Genomic DNA, 21,646 nt, shown 5'->3' on the forward strand with positions numbered 1-21,646 from the left:
AGCAAGTGGACTGGGCTTCTAAATTTCATTTGCAAAATACCTTTAAAAAGGTTTAAAAAAAAAACAACCTCCAATAAACCCAGCCCCTGAAACCCTTCCCCCTCCCCCGCTTCCCAAATCTAGGAAAGGTAATGGAGAATCCAGCTACATGCTATGTAATATGCTGAGGCCAAACTACCCCTGACATCCATGATCGTTTCAGCAGAGTAAGAAGTAGGAACAGACTTCAGGGCTCAACCCGTGGGCTCCCTTCCAGCTGCAGGAGCCAGTGCTAGAGCTTTGCTGCAACACTTTAGGAAACCCACATCTCTCTTGCAGTAAGCATTCACATGTCAGACGTATGGGGTATGGACACACGCTTGCTTGGAGTGACTTTGAAGAGGGAAGGGGAGCAGCTGTTCCTTGTTCATGACCCTGTAGCAATGGAAGTGAGCCAAGTCACCCTAACTTTGACCCTGGAGGGAGCAGGGTTGACGTTGGAGTCGTTTCGCCAAGTGGATGTTGCTACAGGCAGGAGCTTCCAGAATGTTTCGGGGTCCCAGCTGCTGCGGGACCACGTCATCCTTGTCATTAACAGCAAGCAAGTCTGGTTTGACTTCTCCACGGGCCTGGGCTGGGATTTCCCACAGGGTCTCCTTCTCTAGTCAGCGCTTTGCCCAGCTCTGACTGTTCCCTAAACCCTCTCCTTGGCTTTCAGCCTCCCTATGGGCCAATGGATATATGCTGGGTAACCTCAGCCATGCTTGTGTGTGGAGTCTGAAATGCACATCCACCTTTTGGCTCTTAAATCTGCTGAGATCCGTTGCCTGTCCCATTTAAAGAAAGTCTCATCTTGAGCACATGGCTCATCCCTCACCTGTGGGGAACAGGCCCTGCTCCATGGTGTCCTTCTTGGGCAGTACCTTTTCTTGCCCATGTGCCGCTGGTGTGCACGAGGTGTGTTGTCCCAACTTGGCTACACTCCACAGTAGCTTTTCTATGAGGCTTGCTAATGGCTTGTGGCTGGCCGGTGTGTGTGTCTACCCTGTGCCCCAAGGTGAGTTGACATTACTCCATTTCAAAGAGCACAGCTTCACACCCCTTTTGTACCCAAGCATGTCCCCGTGACCGACCAACAGAAGCCGCAGGCTGCTGGCTTTCCCATTCCTCCCAAGGCATCGTGCTGTGGCACTAGCTGCTGCAGGGTTTGGGACATTAGAAATGGCGCCTCACTCGAAATCGTCTTTGCTCTTTCAAGTACCTTTCTTCCCAGGCTGCATCCTTGTGTGGTAACTATCTTAAGTGTGTGTGGGCTTCCAGTAGGGGTGCGCAGAAGCTGGAAAGATGGACAACTCACAACCTCTGGTCTTTCCTTAATTGTTCTTGGGTCTGTAGGGTCTGCCTGGGGACAGGAAACTTTCTTAGAAATCCAATGTTGGGTGAATTCTCTTCTCTTCAGGTTACCTGCATTCAAGTCTCCTCTCCATGTCCACCCTCTCTTTAAATGTTATCCTAGCTTGGTGTCATGGTTCTGGATTCACTTTTCCTTGATGTGTCCCTTCCCTTGGAGTATTGCAATGAAATCCAGGATTTTCACCGCCTTCCTTCTCAGTGGTGGCTGCTGCTCCTATGTGTTACCATTATTAGCATGTTGAGATAATGTCCCTTGTATTGTGGGTTCTTTATCAACAACTTACATTTGTCCCTGGGTCTCAAGGGTTTTATTGCATGTCACCAGCACTTGGTCCCATTTTCTCATCTTAATATTGCTGCTTATCAGCGTTGCTGGGATTACATTGCATCTGGTTTACAATCCAGCTGGAATCAAATTGATGGCTGATCCACCATGTGGCAAAATTGGCAGTGGAAGTGCAGTGTGCACTCACGTGGTGAGTCTGCTGATCTGCCAGAGTCCCTTTGCAGACACCCCCTCTTCACTGGGAGTCTCTGCATCCTTAACCAATGCATGCAGTGCTGTCTCCCTTCTCCCGTCTCCTTCCTTTCTGGGGTGGGAGAGACACTGGGGCATAGCGGTTCTTTTCCCCTCATTTCTTGCGCGATTTCCCATTGACTGGGTATTTTCCTTTCTGCCATTCATGTTGTTTTCTCCTATGAATACACAGGACTGTGATGCTGGGCAGCCTGTCTCTGGCTGGCCTGGAGTGGATCCAGTGGGGTGTAGCGGCACAGTCGCAGCCCTTCAGCTGTCTATCTAGCTCATGTGCCAGCAACTTGAGTTCCCTCCAGCCACAGAAACCTGGCTGCCGTGAAGCTGGAGGTGTGGTTGGTGCCCCAGGCTGGTCGGGAGTATGTGCATGGGGGGAATGAAGCAGGGAGCAGATGAGGAAGGAGGGATCTGTCTCCTTCCACTGCTGTCCCCAGCTGACTCTCGGGTCCCTTGCACCCCACTCAAGCTGTACAGGGTGCTGGGCTCAGTGGCAGCAGCAGTGGACAGGTCTCTGCTCCCTGTCTCCCTCTCCTGGGCTTCCCCCACTGCCCCTAGGGTTCCAGCTGCAGGGATTAGCTACATGGGGTGCCAGGTGGAGCTGGGGAAGGTGGTGTCTGTGGGTGGTCCTCCCTATTCCCTCACCTGCTCCTGGCCAGTGGGACTGAGCAGGGGCTAGAAGGGGGGACCGGCCTGCCACCATCATGGCCCCGAGCTGAGCCCAGCATCCCATGCAGCTCCAGTTGGAGGGGAAGAGCAGCCCTGCAATTTCCCTGACCCTGGGTCAGCCAGGGACAGTGGCAGCTGTGCAGGGGTCCCCCTTTCCCCTGCCTGGGGGCAGCCGCTCCTAGAATAGGCGCCTGGGGAATGGAAGAGGAGGGGGGGTGCCACGGAGTACCAGAGAGGAAGGGGAGCCCAGATTAGGGCAGGGGCTGGGGAATGGGGAGAATCTTACCTGCTTTGGGGACTCAAAAAGGTCCCGGCAGCGGGGAGGGCTACAGCCACTCCTGCAGTGCCAGTCGCATCACCTGCATCTTCCTTTTCAAAATCCTAGATCCACCCACGATCTTGACTGTTGTGTTCCTGTAGCCAGAGCCCACGAGCTTGTTCTGCACAAGTCACTCTTGTGGTTTTGGCCCTTTTCCTGGGCAGTTCAGCTGACCTCGCTTTTGGCTGACACTCCTAGGAGTCCGATCCACTTCTCTGCAACCTGGAATCGTGCCTGATGCAAACAATCCACTTTTTAAAATTGTGTTTTATGCCTCCAAATATAAATGGATGTTGGAGCTCTCAGCATGTAGACACAATGATCTAGTTTCTCTTCTGCTTCGTGGCTTCAGGTAAAAAAAAAAAAAAAGAAAAAAGCTTGTCTAGGAATCTCAGCACTCGGCAAACACCTCGTCAGCTGCTCTAGTATTTTGGGCATTATTCCTGGCATCAATCTCTCTCCCTCTCGCATCTCATCCTTTTCCTGCCCCCAGTGCAATACTATATAAGCTTTTAGCTTCCTTTATTGTTTTCTTTGCCTTCCAGGACCATTCTTTCTTCCATGTCTATGCAAGTTTTTTTTCCCCTTAGAAACCCAGTTTTCCTGACAATCTGAGCCCTCTGTGCTGTGTGGTCACTCTGTTTATTTGTAGGTCCCTGTTAAACACACTCTTCTTGCTCCATGTCTCGCTGGAGTTGACCATCGAATATGCACTGTGTGATGATGCAAGTTTGGTAGAAACAAGATGGGTTCTGTATTAAGAGAACAGAGATATTGCAATTGCAGTGACTTTTCAAGCCACGTGCAGACTAGCTTTACTGGCGCATCCTTCAAACTCTCTTCTCTTGCAATGTCTGCTCTTCCCATCAAGTGCCAGGAAAATTGGTGCAGATTCTAGGCTGTGGTTTGCAAAAGAGATGATAGCTCTTTGCCTTTTGGTTTTCCCCCAAATCTTCTAGTGAAATAGGTGAACATTGTAAGGGACCTACCTATATCACGTTTTTGCAGATTTTGTGTAAACCATGAAATCTGAGGTTGCCTGAGAAATCCAGGTTGCTCGTGAAATCCATGAAAAAAACCACTTAATAAAAATAAGTTTTTTATTAAATCTTCCCCTCCTGGGTGGGCTTCACAGCCAGCCCTGGAGGCAAAGGTACCAGCTGGTGGGGTGGCAGGAAGGGGGCAGTAGACAAGATGGTGGCTGCCCTGCCTCCCCCGGGCCCTTTCCACCAATCAGTGGTGAGGGGTGGGTATGCCGCAAAATGCTCACAAAACAGCCCCTTTGTGCTGGGACAAAGCCACAAAAATGGCTTCGTTTTGCCACGAGTTAACTAGGTCCCTGCAAATTGTACATGATGGATCCAGTTTAGAGGTGACTAAATCAATAGGAGTATTTCCACTGACTTCAGTGGGTGCTAGATGAGGCCCTGCATGGAGGACAAGGCTGGGCCTTGTTGGCCATGCAAAAAACTCAGCTGTGCTTGAGCACAAGGAACGCAGAAGTCAACCAGGCTGCGATGCAGCGTGCTCTGGGCAGGTGATCCAGCCATGGGGCAGCAGGTTAGCTGCAGTGACTTGGTGTGAAGAATGCCACCAGACAAATGTTTTTCCCCTAGATTGAACTGCAGGCCAGCTAAAATAACAGGCAGTGGACTGAGCCTGCTCTTTTGAGGATGTGACTTTCAGTGGGTCAGTGGTGGTGCTTGCTACTGTCTTAAGTTGCTTACAACCGCAGTTAAGCTAAGCGTGGTTGTGCCCTCAGTGCCATGTGCCTACCTTGACAAAGGCCTTGAGACCCATTAAGTTGGAAGTTCATACCGTGGAGTCCTTCAGCTTATGTCCTAACTAGCCCTTTCCAATACCTCTCTGCCGGTCACATGCAGAGTCCTGAACGACTTTCACATATTGGTCTTTCTGCAGTCTTGTATTTCCCTTCTAAGGTTTTTGTCACTAAAAGGAGAGGCATTTTTCTTTGAGTTAGCCCCAAACGGCACTCTCTCTTTCTGAATACTCTCTCAAGAACATTGTTCCTTGCTCAGTGCTAGACCTAGAGCATGCCATGCGGTGACTGTTGTGTGTGAGCTTGGAAACCTCACTTCTCAGTACATTAATGACTGGCTATGGGCGAGTCTGCGTGTAGCAAATGCTGCAGTCCATGATGATCAGTTTACAATGAAACTAAAATAAGACTGGCACATGTCATCGCTACGTTAGAGACTGGCAAAGATGCTGGAGGTTTTTTTTAAATGGTTTTAGCACTTTAAAAATAGGCTGAAAAGGAAACATGCCAATCACTAGTACAGCTGCCATCACGCCAGGTGCTCAGTTTCAAATGTGAACAATAGGCATTAATGATGGTAAGTATTCAAATGATAATGGTGGCATCAAAATGTGTTGATACTCACCTTCCAATCAATTTGAAAACCTAATGGTAGCATCTAGTGAGATATGACAAACTGCTTGCCCTGTACGTGACTGTCCAAATACAAATAAGGGGATCTGGAATTTATTTTTTCACCTTATTAAGTCATTCATATACATTACAGACAACAGCCGATGCAACCTGAAAAAAATGCTAGAAAATAGTAACATGGCTAAAGGTACAAGCTCTGGAGTGGAGGTGCAGATATGCTGGGCTACTAACGGACTCGGTTAAAGGCATGATGGGATCTGATCCCAACAGACATGCACCTCCTGCCATGCCAGATGTCCACGGCAGGAGGTGTGATGGTGGGATCGGGGCTCAGGTCCCAGTTGTGCTTTATTGCTGGTACAGGGTGAGCCTGGCATCATAACCATGATTATGATGCCGTGCTACCTCTGCACTGGCATGTAACAAGTTGGGTGCCCATTGCACTTGTGGCTGGGAGCATCAGGCAGCTTCTTGGTATTCCCAGCCTCAGGAACACATGAGTCTTGATTTGTATAATAAGTTTGTGATTTATTCCCTGTCCTTTCACACCATTAATTACATGAATGGGTGGCCATGTTACTACTTAAGATGTGATTAATTGGTTAATCTCATGTTAAGTGTAATGTCTGCCAGAGGCCTAGGGTACAGAGGTACTATTAAAGTAAGGGAAATAAATTATGCTATCTTAGGGCACCATTCTTCCATCTATACTAGGGATTATACTGAGGTAACTTGGTGTTTAAAAAAAAAAAAAAGCGTGAACATGAGTCTGTGCCCCTGCCCTATGTTGCATATATTACACAATTAACTGGTTAGGTCACAGAATAAATTCAGACCAGCCCCATGTGCAAAGACTGACCACACGTACAAAGTAATTATCCTGGTTAATAATTAATGCAATAAATTTAGACTGGCCACACACGGAGAGTAATTTCACTCCATAAAGGTGGCCATCCAGCTATAAAAAGAGCCAACCAGGTGCAAAGTTAGTGCTTGAAAATGTGTAATAACTTTATAGCTGGATCTGTCCAGTTTTAGTTTGAACGTATGGCAGAACCCACTGTGTCTAATTCTCTCTTCCTCCCTCTCTGCAAGTGAAATAGCTATGTCAGTACTTTACTGAGCACAGAATAATCCTTATTCTCATCAATACTTCCATTGCAGACCTGCCTAATTGGCGTGTATAGGTGCTGGAGTAAATATTCTGCTGAGCTGGGGATTTTTCTCCCAGGAAACAAGAACGGACACGAGGCTACCTTTCCCTTTTCAGCAGCGTGCTTTGGTCTGCGCTGCGTAGTGCAGAGGTGATGAAAGGAGTTGGGGCTGTAATCTCCAACTGCAAGTAGGAGCCAGAATAGTATCTTTGCCCCACTTGAAAGGGTGGATGGCTTCTGCTGTAGGCATGATAAAAAATTGAGTAGCTTGGCTCAGGACACGGCCACTACCCTCCATGTATACATCAGTACCAAATGACCACGCAGTAACCAGACTAAATGACTGCACGGTAGCATTTCTGAACGGCTTTTTGGAGATGCCGACTGCGCAGTAGCATTGCGTCATGCGTCATGCCACATGGCACTAATGCGCAGCAGTAACGAGCTGCTGCACAGTCGGCATCTCGTGTAGACACGGCCACTATCTAGTTTCTACAGTACACATCCAGATAAGGATGAGGAGGCAAGGCATCGAGGGCTGGACAAGTTGGGCCTCTGTGCTGATGTCCTGAGATCATGTTGCAAGGCTCTTGCAATATCTACATCACTAAAACGCTCTTTCCTCTGCTCTCTTCATGTATTCACAAACCCTCTTCTCTTTGCCCCTTTTTTGACTCCCCAGTCAGTCTGAGATTTTTAATTTTCAGGTTTCTGGAGCAACTTTCCCTCTGCTTCAGGCTTTTGAGAGGGAAATTATTTGATGGAGTCTGCCGGCCTATTTTTACACAGGGCTCTTTGCACTAGGATGAACCTTTGTCTCGGCATCAGGGCAAAAGGGCTCAAAATGTCACTGTTGTGAATTCAGCCTCGTTCAATGAGTTAATTGCCATTTGAGGGGGGGAAACAGGGTGCACGAACACACCAAGAAATAAGTCTGATCTTCAGTTATAAGTAACAAGTGCAGATAAATGAAAAGGCGCAGACAATGCACCCTATGATTTTTCAGGAGGCATAAGCTTCGTGTGGCTTTAAAAAAAATTAAAAATCAATTTATAAGAGGTTCATTTAAAGATTACAAAGACACCTTGGCAACGGACTTTTTATAGCGTGTTGAAAGAGCGCTGACTTCCCGAGCAGGGATTGGCGGCACCGGGTAGCAAACCCACGGCAAGAATCTCGCTGTTTCATTGAACTGGAAGCAAATTACGTTACTAGGGAAACCGGCCACTCTGCGATTCGCAGGTGAAAGGATGTTTGATCTTTAAAACAACAGTGCAAAGGTTTGCACAAAGAGCGCTGTCCAGCTTTTTAAAAATAACAGCTTGACATTTAACGGGGCATAAAAAGGAATATTTCTACAGTTTAGCTGACGGGTCCTTTAAAAAGGAACTGTGTTTTTTTCAGTCGGCTTCAGCCTCGTTAGCACAACTGGGTAATAACCAAGGGGTAGGGCGGAAAGGATAAATACTGAGTAGGCAGGAAAGGGAGTTTTACTCTCCTTCCGCTACCCTGACAAAGATTTTTGCATCCGTATTTCCATTTCATCTCCTTGGCTGGGTGGTTTTCAACCTTTTCTAGACTAAAGGCTCCCTTGGAAAATGCCAACTCTGAGCTTTCACTCTTTTTCTGACTATAGAAAAAAATACTAGAGCAATTCAAGTCAAGGCACTAGTAGTTGAGGCAGAATGGCCTTGACACTGGGTTCCTAAGTCTCTTGGTTTATCTTGTGAATCGTGTTTGCACACCTAACAGTGCTACTGTTGCATGGTGCCCCTTGGCACCCTGGAAGGGAGCTTCAGGCACCCTAGGGTCCTACAGGATCCTGGCTGAGAATTGTTGTCTTTACGTGATGAATTCAGGAATAGGTTTAAGATAAGGCATTTGTTGGAAGGAAGTGCTGGTTACTCTGCAAGATGCAAAGGAAATGAGGTGGGATGGCTTGATGCCTCTTTCATCACCCTGCTGCAAGTGCCCGTTGTAATAAATCACGGAGTTGAGGCTACTTGGGCTCTGGGGCATAATTCCCAATCTGTAAAATGGGGTAACACTTCCCTACCTCACAGTGGTGCAGGTAGCTTAAACTGTGTTCATCAAAAACCTGTGTATTATTCAGGTGCCCAAGTCAAGCTCACAGAAGTGAGGAAATGCCAGAATTAAAGCGACCTGCTCACAGTCAGTTCAGAGCACGGCTCCCACTGGCTTCGTGGCAGTGGGGAATACTCGGCACTGAAAATTGGACCCTAAGGTCTCATGCTGGGCGCGCAGAAGATGAGGAGCACCGCCAGTGACCACCTCGCAGTAGCGTGACGTAGGGGCAAAATCTAAATGAGTCCTTTATGGGCTTCCATAGGCTTTGAATAAGTAGGCTTTGAATAAGTGCCTGAACCCAGGAGGATGATTCAAAAAGACTGAAATGGCTAGATTCCCTCTGAAGTGAAGGGGAAAGTGAAGTGCCTCCAAAGAGTGCTTCAGACAGCCACAGCACCAGCAGTGATACCCCTTGAGCTAGCTGAGCCATGCCCTAACTCCCAGGCTTATAGCTGCACATCCGTGTCTTAACCCATTTCTTTTCTGAATCCACAGGCCCTCTCCAGAGGGAAGGGAAGGCACAGGACTGGCCTGGGAGTGAGGGGAGGCACGTGCAGTTTGCCCAATAACCTTGAGGTCAGAACGTGCAGAAAGTGGGATGCCTGGATCCTGACCTCCTCTCGGCCTCCAGGGTTTCAAATGCACGTCTGGCTTCTCCGGAGGGTTGCTCTAACCTCCAGACTGTATAGCAGTCTCCCTGGAGCCACCCTCCACCTCTCCTGCTGAAGCCAGACAGCAACCTGGACCAGGATGCAAGAGTGACGGGGCTTTGGGGAGAGCGAGCAAGAGGGAGCTTGTCCTAGTATTAGCGCATTCACCCAATTTATTTTATTTTTTTTTAAGGGAAGTATCTGTGGCTGCTGTGCTTTGCAATCATCTGAATGGTATCAGTGTTGATGAGTGATGCTCTGAGCACATCTAGCAGACTGCGCCCCTCCGAGAGCATGTGCCCTACATCTGGATTGCAGTGACGCTTATGCAAGAGTTTGGTGCCCAGCAGCACCCTCTCCTTCCCCTGTATGTGCCTGGAGACCTACTCCAGTGCCTAGTTTATGCACTTCAGCAACTTGAAAATAAATCCTTCTGGCTGGCTGAAAAAGAGCGAACCAGATCTCCACCAGCCCAGGGGCCGACAAACATATTACAGGCTGTTATTTTTATAACATCTCAAAGTCTTCTCCAGGCCTGACGTACCGACATCCCTGAAACACCTGAGAGGTGGGGGCGTTCCACCGGAGGAGAAGTGTTGGCATAACTGGGAGAGATGAAATGCTTGGATGTGTGAGACAGAATATCTCAGCCACATGGAAATTCAGTACTTTTCTGCTTATGCACTGCTAACATGAATTGTATGTAACCCAGTCTGGGTTGGCACTAGCTTAAACGCTGGCCCATGGCAGAAGTCCTGAAGTTATGGGGCAGGAATTGTTGGCCAGAAATTAGGACAGCATGCGGACCCAGGACTCTGGGGAGCTGGGATCGGCCTCTGCCCTGCCATGGACTGGAGGTGTGACTTGGGCAAAATGGAGGTAACAGCACTTCCCTGTCCCCGTAGAGATGTTGGGAGGATACATCTATTTAAAGGCAGTGAGGTCCAATATTGGACTCCTTTAAGCACTTAAGTGACCGACTGACAGGGCTGTCCCTTGTAAGTAGTTAGCAGAGAGCTCTCTTTGGTGCCAAGAGCCTTGGCATGAAGTCCTGGCCCTGTTGAGATCAGTTGTAAGATGTCCACTGACTTCAGTGCAGCAAGGATTTCTTCCCTCCTGTGCTTTTTCTTTCTCCATCTAGTTTTCATTGCAATAACGATGGCCAATGATGTACTGATGGGGACAGTTTATCTGCTGTCCTCTTTCCAGCTCAACTGATGTTTAAAGACTCTAAAAAGCAAAATAATCTTGCTCTGCTCTGGTGCTGGCAGAGGACCCTCAGCGAGGATGAGGGTGGAACAAGGGAAGCAAAGCCCTGCACAGAGGTGGCATTTGCAGGCAATGAAAATGCGATATGGTCCCAAAGCCATTCTCAAGTCAAAAACCTTCCTTAAATATTTATCTCAATATTTAAACAGACGTAGTTGGGAACTTGGGTGCGTCCCGTGTCTCTGTTTTTCCACGGAGCAGAGTTTACAGGAAATGCTCTTAAACAGCCAGCTATTCTTATGCCTGGGCGGGTGTGTAATACATGCAGCACCTGATGTGCATTGCAGACGGTGCTGTTCTGCCCACATCAAGCAAGGCACAACTTTGCAATTTTTGCTCTTGCAGCACTTAGCCTCAGTATTTCCAACCTCCCCCCACCCCAGCAAACACATAAGCTCTGCAACTCTTGAAGCTTTAGCATCACAGTGGATGGGACTCAGCCCTGGCAGAGGGTGTGCAGAGCTATTCAGAGCAGTAATGACTGACTGAGGCCTGGCAAATAACGTATTTCTGTGCCAGGCTGCAGATAGGATACTCCCGTGAGATGAAACATTTTGTCTTCAGTGCAGGGCCAGCTGTGATCTGCAGTTTACTTTTCATTGCAAGCCTGCTGCACCCCGCAGTGGAAAAGAGGCATTTCTATAGCTGATCCAAAATATTTATGGCTGGAGTCTAAGTTTAGGCAGGGTGATAAATTATATCCTTGTACTGAGTAGAATAATTGTGTACAATTTAATGACAAAGGCATGTTAATTTGTACTTTTTTCCTAGTAAATTTGTCAGCAAGGTCATTGTTTGAGGGAAGAGGGAGCTAATTCGCACAGGTGGCTGCATGTTCCAAATAGCGATGATTGCGGTAGTTTTCCAGGAGCAGCCCCTGGCTGGGACTGGCTCGAGTGCCACCTTGGGCTAACATTCCTGTAGTGAGCGTCATGTGTTTGTAAAGGAGCCGCCAGCCTTGTTCTCTGGGACAGTAAATCTGCTAGTGCAAAAAGAAAGGGGTGAGAGAGCACCACTCCCATCTCCAAAACTCCAGGCTGCGACAATCTCCTTTGCCCAGCTTGTGTGAACTTCACGGATCTGGACGGAAAGCAGGATTTAGGCATCCGTCCTGGCATCAACCCATTGTTAAGTCTGGAGGAATATTATTTACAAAGGTTCACAGTCAAAAAGAAAGCGCTCTTGGAAAGTTTTGCTTCTTGTTCAACCTGTTTGGCTGCTTAATGTGAGGAAAGCTAGGTAAGTCTAGAGCTTGCAACAGTCCTCGGCTGTTTCTCTGAGTGAACCTAACCCTTTCTTTGTTTCCTCGCTAACAGTATATTTTTAATATAGAACTTGTGTTGCTTTGTACTTAGAACCGCATTCCAGTTTTGCCTCTTTTTTGCAGTGATAGTACAGTAGTATTGGAAGCCCCCATAAGGAAACGGTGAGCAGGAAGAACTGCGGCCCTTCTTATACTGCATGTAGGTTTTATTCCATTTTGTGGTCTTTTCACAATCTCTGCAGTAGACCAATGCAGCAGGAACACCAGGCACATATAGCACAAACATAGGTGCTCCTCTTGCCCATTAAACAGAGAGAGACCACACACATCATTGCATCTGCAGCTTTCCCTATACATCCAATCCAGTTGTTCTGAAATGATGTTGGCTCAGAACGGAGCATTGACTTTATATAGCGCCACAATTATAACATAATGGCTACAGGAAGGAGTAGCTAAACGTATGGAGAATAGGCAGAAGGCTCCATAGCGAAGCTCCCCATCTGTTAAAGAATTAAAGGATGACGTAATCTGTTATTGTTACGGGCCAATTATATTTGATGAAAGTTTTGCAAAATGCATGTAGGGACTTTTGTCCCCACACGACAGAATTTTGGGTATGCCAGAAGCACAAAAGCCAGTAAAATCCATGGGGTCTATTTTTAATGTAACTTTTGTTGAATATGATTCTGTTAGTGATCCCTGATCTCTCCTTTTTTTTTCTTTTTTTCCTTCCCTCCTTCTCTTCTGACTTGTCTCGTGCTGTATTCAGGCCCTAACCCTGCGAACAGTCCAGCGTAATGAGTTGAAACTCCTGGGTGTTCCTTTTGAATTCTGCTGACATTAATGAATCTTTCCAACCAGCATCTCAATCACTTTTATAACAGGCCCCATTCATGCCATCCACATATAAAGTTGGAATACTGCTCTGCTCGTCAGAGGGATGATGATGGGCTGTGTGGTAGCTTTAGTCATCAATGTGTGCTTTCTTGTTGGCTGCCTTCCACTCCCCTTGATTTTGGTGGCTTCAGGTTTATGGCTCATGGTAACCGATATGCTCCGTGTCTAGCTCATTCTTGGTTGATCTCTAAAGATTGTGCAGTAGTTGGGCAAGTTTTGCAGCAGGAGACAGAGAGAAGGAAGGACCTGGGGAGCCCAGTTGGAGAATGGGGCTGATGTTAAGGATCACCAGTTCTGTTCTCCAACAAAACCAGTTTCATTTCCTGGTTCTGTGTGTCCCGGGACCTCACTTCCTCCTCTTGGGCAGCTAGTGAAAGGATGACCTGAGTCCATGTGTGTCCCAGGACAGCCTGTGTCCCAGTTCTTCCCATCCAGGTCAGGTACTAGTGATTCAGTGGGTTTGTTAGACCAGTCCTTGAAGATGAAGCGTTACATGCCAGTGACAACCTAGAACAGGGGTGGGCAATTGTTTGAGCCCAAGGGCCACTTAGGGAGTTTTGGTGAGCTGTTGCAGGCCTCCTCCCTTGTTGTGCTGGGTCAGCACCCCCCACCCCACAACAGCTCACCAAAACTCACTAAGGGGCTCTGTCCCAGGGCCCAGCCCCATGCTGTCACTACCCGACAATCCCAAGGTCTGCATGGAGCCTGGCCCAGGACTCGTGCAAGCAGGGCACGCTCAAGGTAGATGGGTTGGGGCTGTGGGGAGGCAGGAAGAAGTGTCTGGGAGCAGGAAGGGCAGGTGGGGGTGGGGTTAGGGCTAGATCACAGGGCAGCAAGATCATGGGGCCAGAGCCTGGGGCAGAGCCATGATCTGCTGCCCACCTGTCCCTGCGATGGGTGGTGGTTCCCCAGGCAGTGGCATGTGGGGAGCAGATTACAGTTCTGCCCTGGGTGACAGCTCCACACTGTCACCGTCCTGCAATCCTGCCCCACAATCCCAGCTCTGCCCACCTGTCCCGCTCCCAGGTGCTGTTCCCTGCCTGCCCATCTGCCCAACCAAGCGTGCCATGCCCAGGCAGGTCCCAGGCTACTCTCAATGCAGACCCTTCCTGCCCACTTTTTTGGGCTCCCTTGATGGTGGGTGCAGGGCTGGGGTGCCCAGGCAGTGGGACTGGGTCAAGTGGTGGCAGCAGCTGGAAAGAGCCACTGCCAGGAAGTGAGTCTGGTCGCCTTGTCACCCCAGACCTGCTGGCTGCATGCCTGGGGGTGGCTGGACTGGCCACACATGCCATGTCCTGGGCTGCCCCTCCCAACACACACACCTGGGCTGGGTGAGGCCAAGGGCTGGATGGACTCCCTTGGAAGGAAGGATTCATGGAGGATTGAATGTGGCCCATGGGCCATATTTTGCCCACCCGTGACCTAGAAGGTGGCAGCACTAGCAAAATAGTGCAGTGTGTGAACTAAATGGAGCCTCAGTAGCTGATTCTCTTAGCGTTTGCTTTAATAGTGTTTGGAGTCTCTCCTGACTCATTATTTGTAGCACACAGTTGTGCAGGGCACAGGCCACCTCATCGATACCCAAGGCCTAGAAACCACCCCCAGCACATTCCTTCCTTGAAACCGCACCCTGTGCTAGTAAGTCTCCTTCCTGCAAGATGCCTGCTAAAACTAACCTTTCTAAACAACATGCAGGGTTTTTTTTCCTTTTGTTCCTCAACTGTCAAATGCTAAGCTCGAGTAGCTGGGTTGGAAGGAGCAGTGTGGGAGTAGGTCAGTAATCCCTGAGAGTGGGTTTCCACAACAGGGAAGGACATTTAGGGTCCCCACACAGCAGGTTATTGAGTTTTGCCCCAGATAGGAGGGGAAGAAGGAGACATGGCCTACTATGAGATGCAAGACTAAAGACTTTCATTCTCAGAGCAGAGTGGGTTTAATGGCATCTCTGGTACCATGGTACCTCAGGGATCAAGATAGCCCATACTCTCCAGCTGGCTTGTGCCTTAAGGGCAAGATTTATAAACTCCCTGCCTGGGGCTGTAGCAACGGGAATCTCACTTGCAAATCAGGGGAAGTGATTCTTCCACTCTAGTCAGTACTAGTGACACTTCATCTGGAGGACTGTGTCCAGTTTTGGGCCCCCCACTTCTAGAAGGATTTGGACAGTTTGGAAAGAATCCAGCGCACAGCAGCACAAATGATTAGGGACCTGGGGAGGAAAGACTGAAAGAACTAGGGTCATTTGGTCTGGAGAAAAGAAGATTAAAGGCGGATTTGATCAGAGTCTTCAAATACCTGAAGGCCAATTATAGAGAGAATAGAGTTGGGCTTTCCTCTGTGACTGTAGAGGACAGGACTAGGAGAAATGGCCTCAAGCTTCAGCAGGGGAAATTTAGGTTGGAGATGAAGGGGAACTTGCTGACTATGGCAGTGGTCAAGTCTTGGAACAGTCTGCCAAGAGAAGTTGTGCAATGTCCATCTTGGGAAGTTTTCAAGAGCAGTTTAGATGAGGACTTACATGGGGTAGTCCTGCCTTGAGCAGGGGGCTGGACTGGTTGACCTCCTGAGGTCCCTTCCACCCTTTCCTATGCTCCTTTGATCTATCCAAGGCCGTCCCTAAGGTATGGTGAATCGGGGCAACTGCCCCAGGCCACACACTTTGACATCATGACAAGGAAAGCCTGATCTGGAGCCCCTGCAAGGCTTCTGGACACTGGGCACCGCAGCTCGGCTCAAGGCCCCCCGCCGCAAGAGCGTCCCTAGCCCAGCGTGGCCCTAGCCTTAGCTGCTGTGTGCTGCAGGCAGCCCCCTGGGGTGGCCTGTGCCTGCAGCAGCACCCTCAGCACCAGGGCCAGAGCTGCCACCTGCATCCCGCTCTGCAGCCGGTGCTGCCCAGCTGTCCTGGCCCTGCAACCAGTGAGTGATGGCTGTCCCCCTTAAAAATGTTAAGGGGGCCCCATATAGACTGATTTGCCCTGGGCCCTGCACCCTCCTAGGGTCGGCCCTGGGTCTGTCTGCCAAAAATTTTATCTAGAGGTTTGCCCCCTTCCTTCTCTGCCAGCAAATTGCAAACTGACACTAGTCCTCACTGACCTAGTACATGCAAGTGTCTAATGGGAATGTCGCCAGGATGATTATGGGTACAGTGAGGTGTTTCTGAGCTAGCGGGGCCTGTGGTATGTTGCTGATGTTGAAAACACCGTGCATGTAGCTCTGTGGGAGCAAAGGCCATTGAGTCCAGCTTTGTGTGGTCACAGGGAGCTGTACAAGACATTCTTGTTTATAAAGTGCTCTAGCTACATCTTAGAAGTAGTTAGGATTTTGTGTTGTTGCTGATGACCTATCAGAGCCTTCTCAAAGGAGCTTCTCTTGCAGGAGCAGAAGGGATCTTGGGTAGAGGTCCATGCCCCACTGCTACAGAAGAAGGCAAAAAACCCCCAGTCCATACCAATCTGACCACAGGGTAAAACTCCTTCCTGACCCCAGATGTGGCAGTCGGTCTGATCCTGAGCAGAGAGGCAACACTCTCTAGCTAGGAAACTCTGGCTTTAGTTCTAGCAAGAGCATTGGCACACCCCAATCAAAGTGCCCCACCTTGGCTTTAGCCAACACCCAATGCCTCTGGGAAGGCTTATAAACACCCTGGCACACCTCTCTCTTTTTTTCTAAGGCATGGCCCATATCACCAGTTGCACCAGATGAGAACCAGCCATTGCTTTTTAAAGCTGGTTTCTGGGCCATGCTTACCTAGGACCCCCTGTCCTGTGTGCTGTCCTAGGTCTGCTGGGATGGTCTACAGCTGTCCGGGCCTTCCCAGTGGACAGCTACACACCTTTCCACACAGGAACCTACAGCATGCAGAAATCAGCTGGAAACACAGCAAACAGCAGCAACTGGCCAAAATCCATCTCAAGACAGCTGAAACAACTGAGAAGTTGCCACAAGGCCTTTCACCCAGGGTTGGGTGGAACACATCGATATAGATGCACAAGGCATGGCAAGTTTTCGTGCTTGTTTTTGGAACCAAGACCAGAAGGACGGGAAATTTTTCAAACCAAACCCCACAAACACAAGAGAGAGAGAAAAGCAACACAGCTGAGAATATCCAACAGCCCAGGGGCCAGGGCACTCAGATGCAGGAAGCTCTGCTCTTCTTGATTCAGTGCAAAGACTTGAGACTAGTACTGTTCCCACCAGACTATTGGCTATCCTGGGGTGGCATTCTCTCTCCCTCTGTCTCTTTCTTTCTCTCTCTCTCACCAGAAATCCCATCCTAGATCTGAGAAACATTCTTGATATCTGTCTCAAAATGATTAAGTTTCCATGAAATATTTTGGCTTATGTGTGTGTACATGTACGTGCACGTGCACACACATACACAAGCTGAAAATGTTTCAACCAGCTCTGCTTTCTGCTCCTGGACACCCATTCCAATCCACAGCAAGTACAATGTCGCTACAGGCAGTTACCATCTGATGGTTTACCTTTCAGCAGGAATCTGTTGTTCTCAGTCGCCAGTAGACAGGCACCCTGACACCATACAGCTAAAAGAACCCCCCCACCCCACCCCACCCCCACCCCACCATATCACAGTTGACATGCAAGTCAACCCTATGAAGCAGTCTCACAAAAGGCCACTGCACAGCCGGGTAGTAAAGTATGTACTCAAGTCAATGGAAAGAGAGAGACTGGGGACTGAAGGAGGACGGAGTTTGAATTGCCATGCACATTGCTGCTGTTGCTTCCAAGGGCCAGTTAGGTCCTATCATAACACAGTTCAAATAAGCATGCAGCTATCCAGAAAGTGTAAGCTTAGTGTGACGTTTATTCATACTATCAGCCAGATTCATAGACTGGCTGACAGGGGGTCTAGTGCCAGGTTAACAAATCCAAAGTGAGTTTTTAGTCCATGCTTTTTATACCCTATAAGAGCTTATACATCCCCCAATATGTTCCCAATCACAAGCTTCTGTAACCCATCACATTGCCCATCATACCACTAAATACCAAGGACGGCACTGATCGGCATTATTTTAAATGCCGTGGGCTTTCTGATTTGCTGATTTATGAGCTTAATTTTTTAACATTCCTACATACCTTCCATATCTATTGTACCAGGCTTGTTTGTACCATCCTACCCACTTTCTTTATAGACTGCACCAGGTTTGTACTAACTCAGCCCATTTCAGGAGTAGACTTCAAGTGTTTTGCTCTTGACCCTGCTTTTGAGTAGACTCCAAGTGTTTTGATGCAACCCATTGCCTTCCACCAACCTCTAGAACTGTACCTTTTCACTCCTGCTCCAGGGCTGTCTTATAACTTTCAAACACCTGTAAAGGTGATCCCTACCAGAGTGGAGCTGAGGCACAGCAACAAGTGTAAAGAAACTTGTGTTAAAGCCTCACCCAGCATCCCCCTGGCACCAGTCCATCACAAGTCAACTCAAATGCTGGGTTGTATCTGCTTCTAAGCCAATAGGTTTTGAGCGGCAAGTAGTCACTTTTTCCAGCTCTGTGCCAATGGGTACAGTCTGGCACTCTGGCATCCTTCACTGGGACGTGGGGTATACCCTAGACTCCAGTACCAGTCTCCAGGATCTCCTTTGCTCCTTGTCACTCCTCTGTTATATAATCAGCCAATAACATCCGGCCCCTTCCTTTGTCATGCTTGCCCCACTGCAGGATCCCATAAGCCTTGCCATTTTTCTGTGGGTTTGGGTCAGCAGCTAAGGGGGGAAAAAAACAAGTGTCACACACTGGTTTTGATGATCATAAGCACTGGCATTTCAGTCCAGTGTCAAACTTGTTCCCTGGGCAGGTGTCCAAACAGAGGACATTATAGCAGAGCAGGATGCATTTTTCCCACCCCATAAAAGTGTTTGTGGTTTCAAAAAAAAGATGTTCCATTTCACATCAGCACAACCAGGAGATCTTTTGGTTTTGAGAGAAGCAGAAAGACAGGCCATGCACCCCAGAACACATTGGTGGTCAAAGAACAATATGGGATGGCAACAACACAGGTTCAAGTCCTTGGTCTATCCAATTCAGAACAAGGATTTAGACATGAGTTTTTGTGTCTTAAGCCCCAAGCTGTTGGCTATTTTGGGCTCGGTCCTGGTATCTCCTACTGGATCTTTCCCTTCATGTAAACACCCAAGTATTTTTTTGTGCCAACTCTGTACCCCAGTGTTGAGGGCATTCATCTACCTGGGAGCCCTACAATCAAAATCCTTGCTTTAGCCACTTGTTCAAGTACCCTAGCCAGTGGTCTGTAGAACTAGTTCCTCAGTATCTCCTTCTGGATCTGTTCTGCTTGGTATAAATAATTAGTCATTGGAAAAGAAAGAGAGAGCTCAGTGATCAGGGTGCTCACCTAGGGAGAACTAGAATTAAGTCCTTGCTCTAGTTACTATTAGACAGGCAAGCTAGATAGTGCCAAGTAGAGAAATTGATCCAGAGACTCACCCCAGGAAGGCCAACAGCCTGCTCATTGGAACATGCGGCTGGGATGTGCAGTCCTATGATTCAAGCCCCTTGTATGAATCAAGCAGAACTAGGATTTGAACCCAGGTTTCTTGCGAGTGCTCTGCTCTGTGGGGTTTCCTGGGATGGGTTGGTTGGTCTCTGTCCTTCTCCTGACTAGAAATTCCCTTCTGCGGATGAGATACCCTTTCTCCCCTGTGAAAGGGGTGAAATTTTCATCATCACCGGTGTTCAGCAAGAAGTTTCATTTTCGACAAACTGACATTTTCTGATGGAAAAGCATTTAATCAGAAAAGCCCAAACCTGCCACAAGAATAGTAAGTTGTCTTCGATCATGTCCAGGCTTGTTTTCAGGCATTGTACAACAGAAAGTTCATAATCTGATATGAATCCATCCCATTTTGTCACCACTTACACTACTGCTGCCTGCCTTTTAGACGGGAAGACTTCAATCTCCAGGACTGTCAGTTGGCAACCTTTCTTGAACACTAAAAGTCACACCATTATTTTTAAAGACTTCTCCTTCGTTACCATGGTATCTCTAATGCAGTATTTTGAGACAGTGATGGGAGATAATGGCATCACTGCAATGACACATCTATCAATTGCCATCTCTTCAAAGAGTAAATAAGTAGGCACTCAAACGCAGACTTTAAGAGACTCCCACCTCCCAGACACACACGTTTCTTTATCTATAACAGTCGCCGTTTGGCGATGATGGTGTAGAAAGTCAGGAACTTTTCAAGAAACCCAAGTATACACCATGCCACCTGATACTGCTCCTTTATCATGCTTTTCTTTCTGCCCATGCCAACTGGAACCAAATTCTCACATTCAAGAAAACCCAGCTGGCTTGCTCGCCCCATTAAGCGCATCGGTTGATTACTTCATCATTCAGAATGCCATCCCTTGCCGCCTGTCTCCTGAATGAACAAGAATTTGCTGAGCATGATCTACACCCACTTAGCAGATGAATGAAGCAACCAAGTCATGGTGGGGGTACCTTGTGTGTGACCTTTGACTGTTCAGCAGTAAGAGGCAGGCCTTGCTCCCCACTAGTACGTGTTCCCTATCGTCCTTACAGTCACTCAGGGCTGTTTCTGAAGGACTTTCTTGGCCAAGTGCAACTCAACTTCATGCCGTTTCTCTTTGAGTCTCTTCTTGCACAGTGGCAGTGTATCTGATCAGTTCCAAAATGTCCAGAGTGCTCTGGGCACTGCTGAGCAGAACCTTACTGATTATGGTGAAAATTGGAAGGGGCTGGTAGGGGGCACACGCAGCCCCTTGTACCTCACTGGCACACCCAGTGGTCACTTTTGAACAGCTCTGTAATTGTCTAGACCACCAGCACTCAATCTTTTAGTCCAGTGGGCCAGATGAGTGGTGCACTGCCCACCTGCAGGCCAGGCACCACCCCCTCCTGTTCCCCACATGTCAGGATTGGGTCCTGCCCCCTCCTTACTCCTTCACACTGGGATTGGGTCCAGTGGGGCTGGCACTGCTCCCACTCAGCCCCTCCCACTAGGATTCGGTCTTGGCGGGGTCAGTGCTACCACTGCCAGCCCTGAATGCTGGGCTAGGATGTCAGATCCAGTGAGTAGGGCTTGGGGCTCACCATAGATCTGGAAATTTGGCAGTGGAGGAGCAGCATCACTGCTTTCCCACCACTGAATTTCTGGGCCCAGAGTGAGCCCCCGATGGCAGCTTGCTGCAGGCTGGATCTGGCCCACAGGCTGGAGGTTGAGCACCCCAGGTCTAAATAGTTAATGGTGACCATTGACAGTTTCCAACATAACAACAACCCTGCCTCAGCTTTGTCCCCCACAGGCATTTGAATTATGGGCAACCTAAATGACTTCTCTTCCAGACAGAAAAAACCCCCAAAGGACCAAGTTACAAAACACAGACTATTTCTGGAAGTTCCTGATGGGAAGATGGCCCACAGAGGAGAGCAAATTCGGAGGAATAGGAGAAGCCCGTGGCATATACAATCGCTCATGGTCGCATAGGCTGAGCTATGTCTTCCTCCAGTTAATAAAAACTTTCTGCAGAAGCGAAGACAAGTTCTTTCCTACTTTTCTCTCATTTTTCAGGTGTAGCAAAGAATGAGTTGTCCCCACTTACAATTCAAAGGCTCTAAGCTTTCCACATTGCAGCCTGATTAGGATCTGTGTGTTCTCAACTCCTCATTTTTCTCATCTTACAAACATCGCCCTTCTTACCGATATGACCTTAAGCACGATGACTCACGGCAGTCAAAGGCTGGGCAGCAGCTTCCTGCAAAGACCTAAATAAACCCTACTCCATCAATTGACCAAGGACGATGTAGCAGCAAACCCTTTGCTGAAGGCTGAGTGGGTTGCCTTGGCAACATGTCTGATCTCAGTTGCTCCAGGGAGTGAAAATGTGCTGCCAACAAGCAATATCAACTAATCAACCAAACCTCTTTTAATAGTTGTATGACTTCCCATCTGTGGTCGCAGGCCACGTGCCCAAACAGAGCAGGGCATGCTGAAT

General features: G+C 48.5%; 1 protein-coding gene across 3 annotated transcripts in view; it reads left to right on the forward strand.

Moving 5' to 3' along the window:
* The window catches only part of SYT16 (synaptotagmin 16), a 158,235-nt gene that overhangs the window by 37,166 nt on the left and 99,423 nt on the right, over positions 1-21,646 (forward strand). The window contains exon 2 of one of the 3 annotated variants that reach the window (XM_090034323.1): positions 9,411-10,096. The exons of 1 other annotated variant lie outside the window; for it this stretch is intronic. The gene's annotated coding sequence lies outside the window, so the exon portion shown is untranslated. Of the gene's footprint in view, positions 1-9,410; positions 10,097-11,488; positions 11,726-21,646 lie in introns of those variants that run through there. One more of the 3 variants, XM_090034322.1, reaches the window with a different exon arrangement.

This window comes from Crocodylus siamensis, chromosome 2, assembly GCF_052110815.1.
Source record: "Crocodylus siamensis isolate JL-2025a chromosome 2, ASM5211081v1, whole genome shotgun sequence".
NCBI classification, from domain to species: Eukaryota; Metazoa; Chordata; order Crocodylia; family Crocodylidae; genus Crocodylus; species Crocodylus siamensis.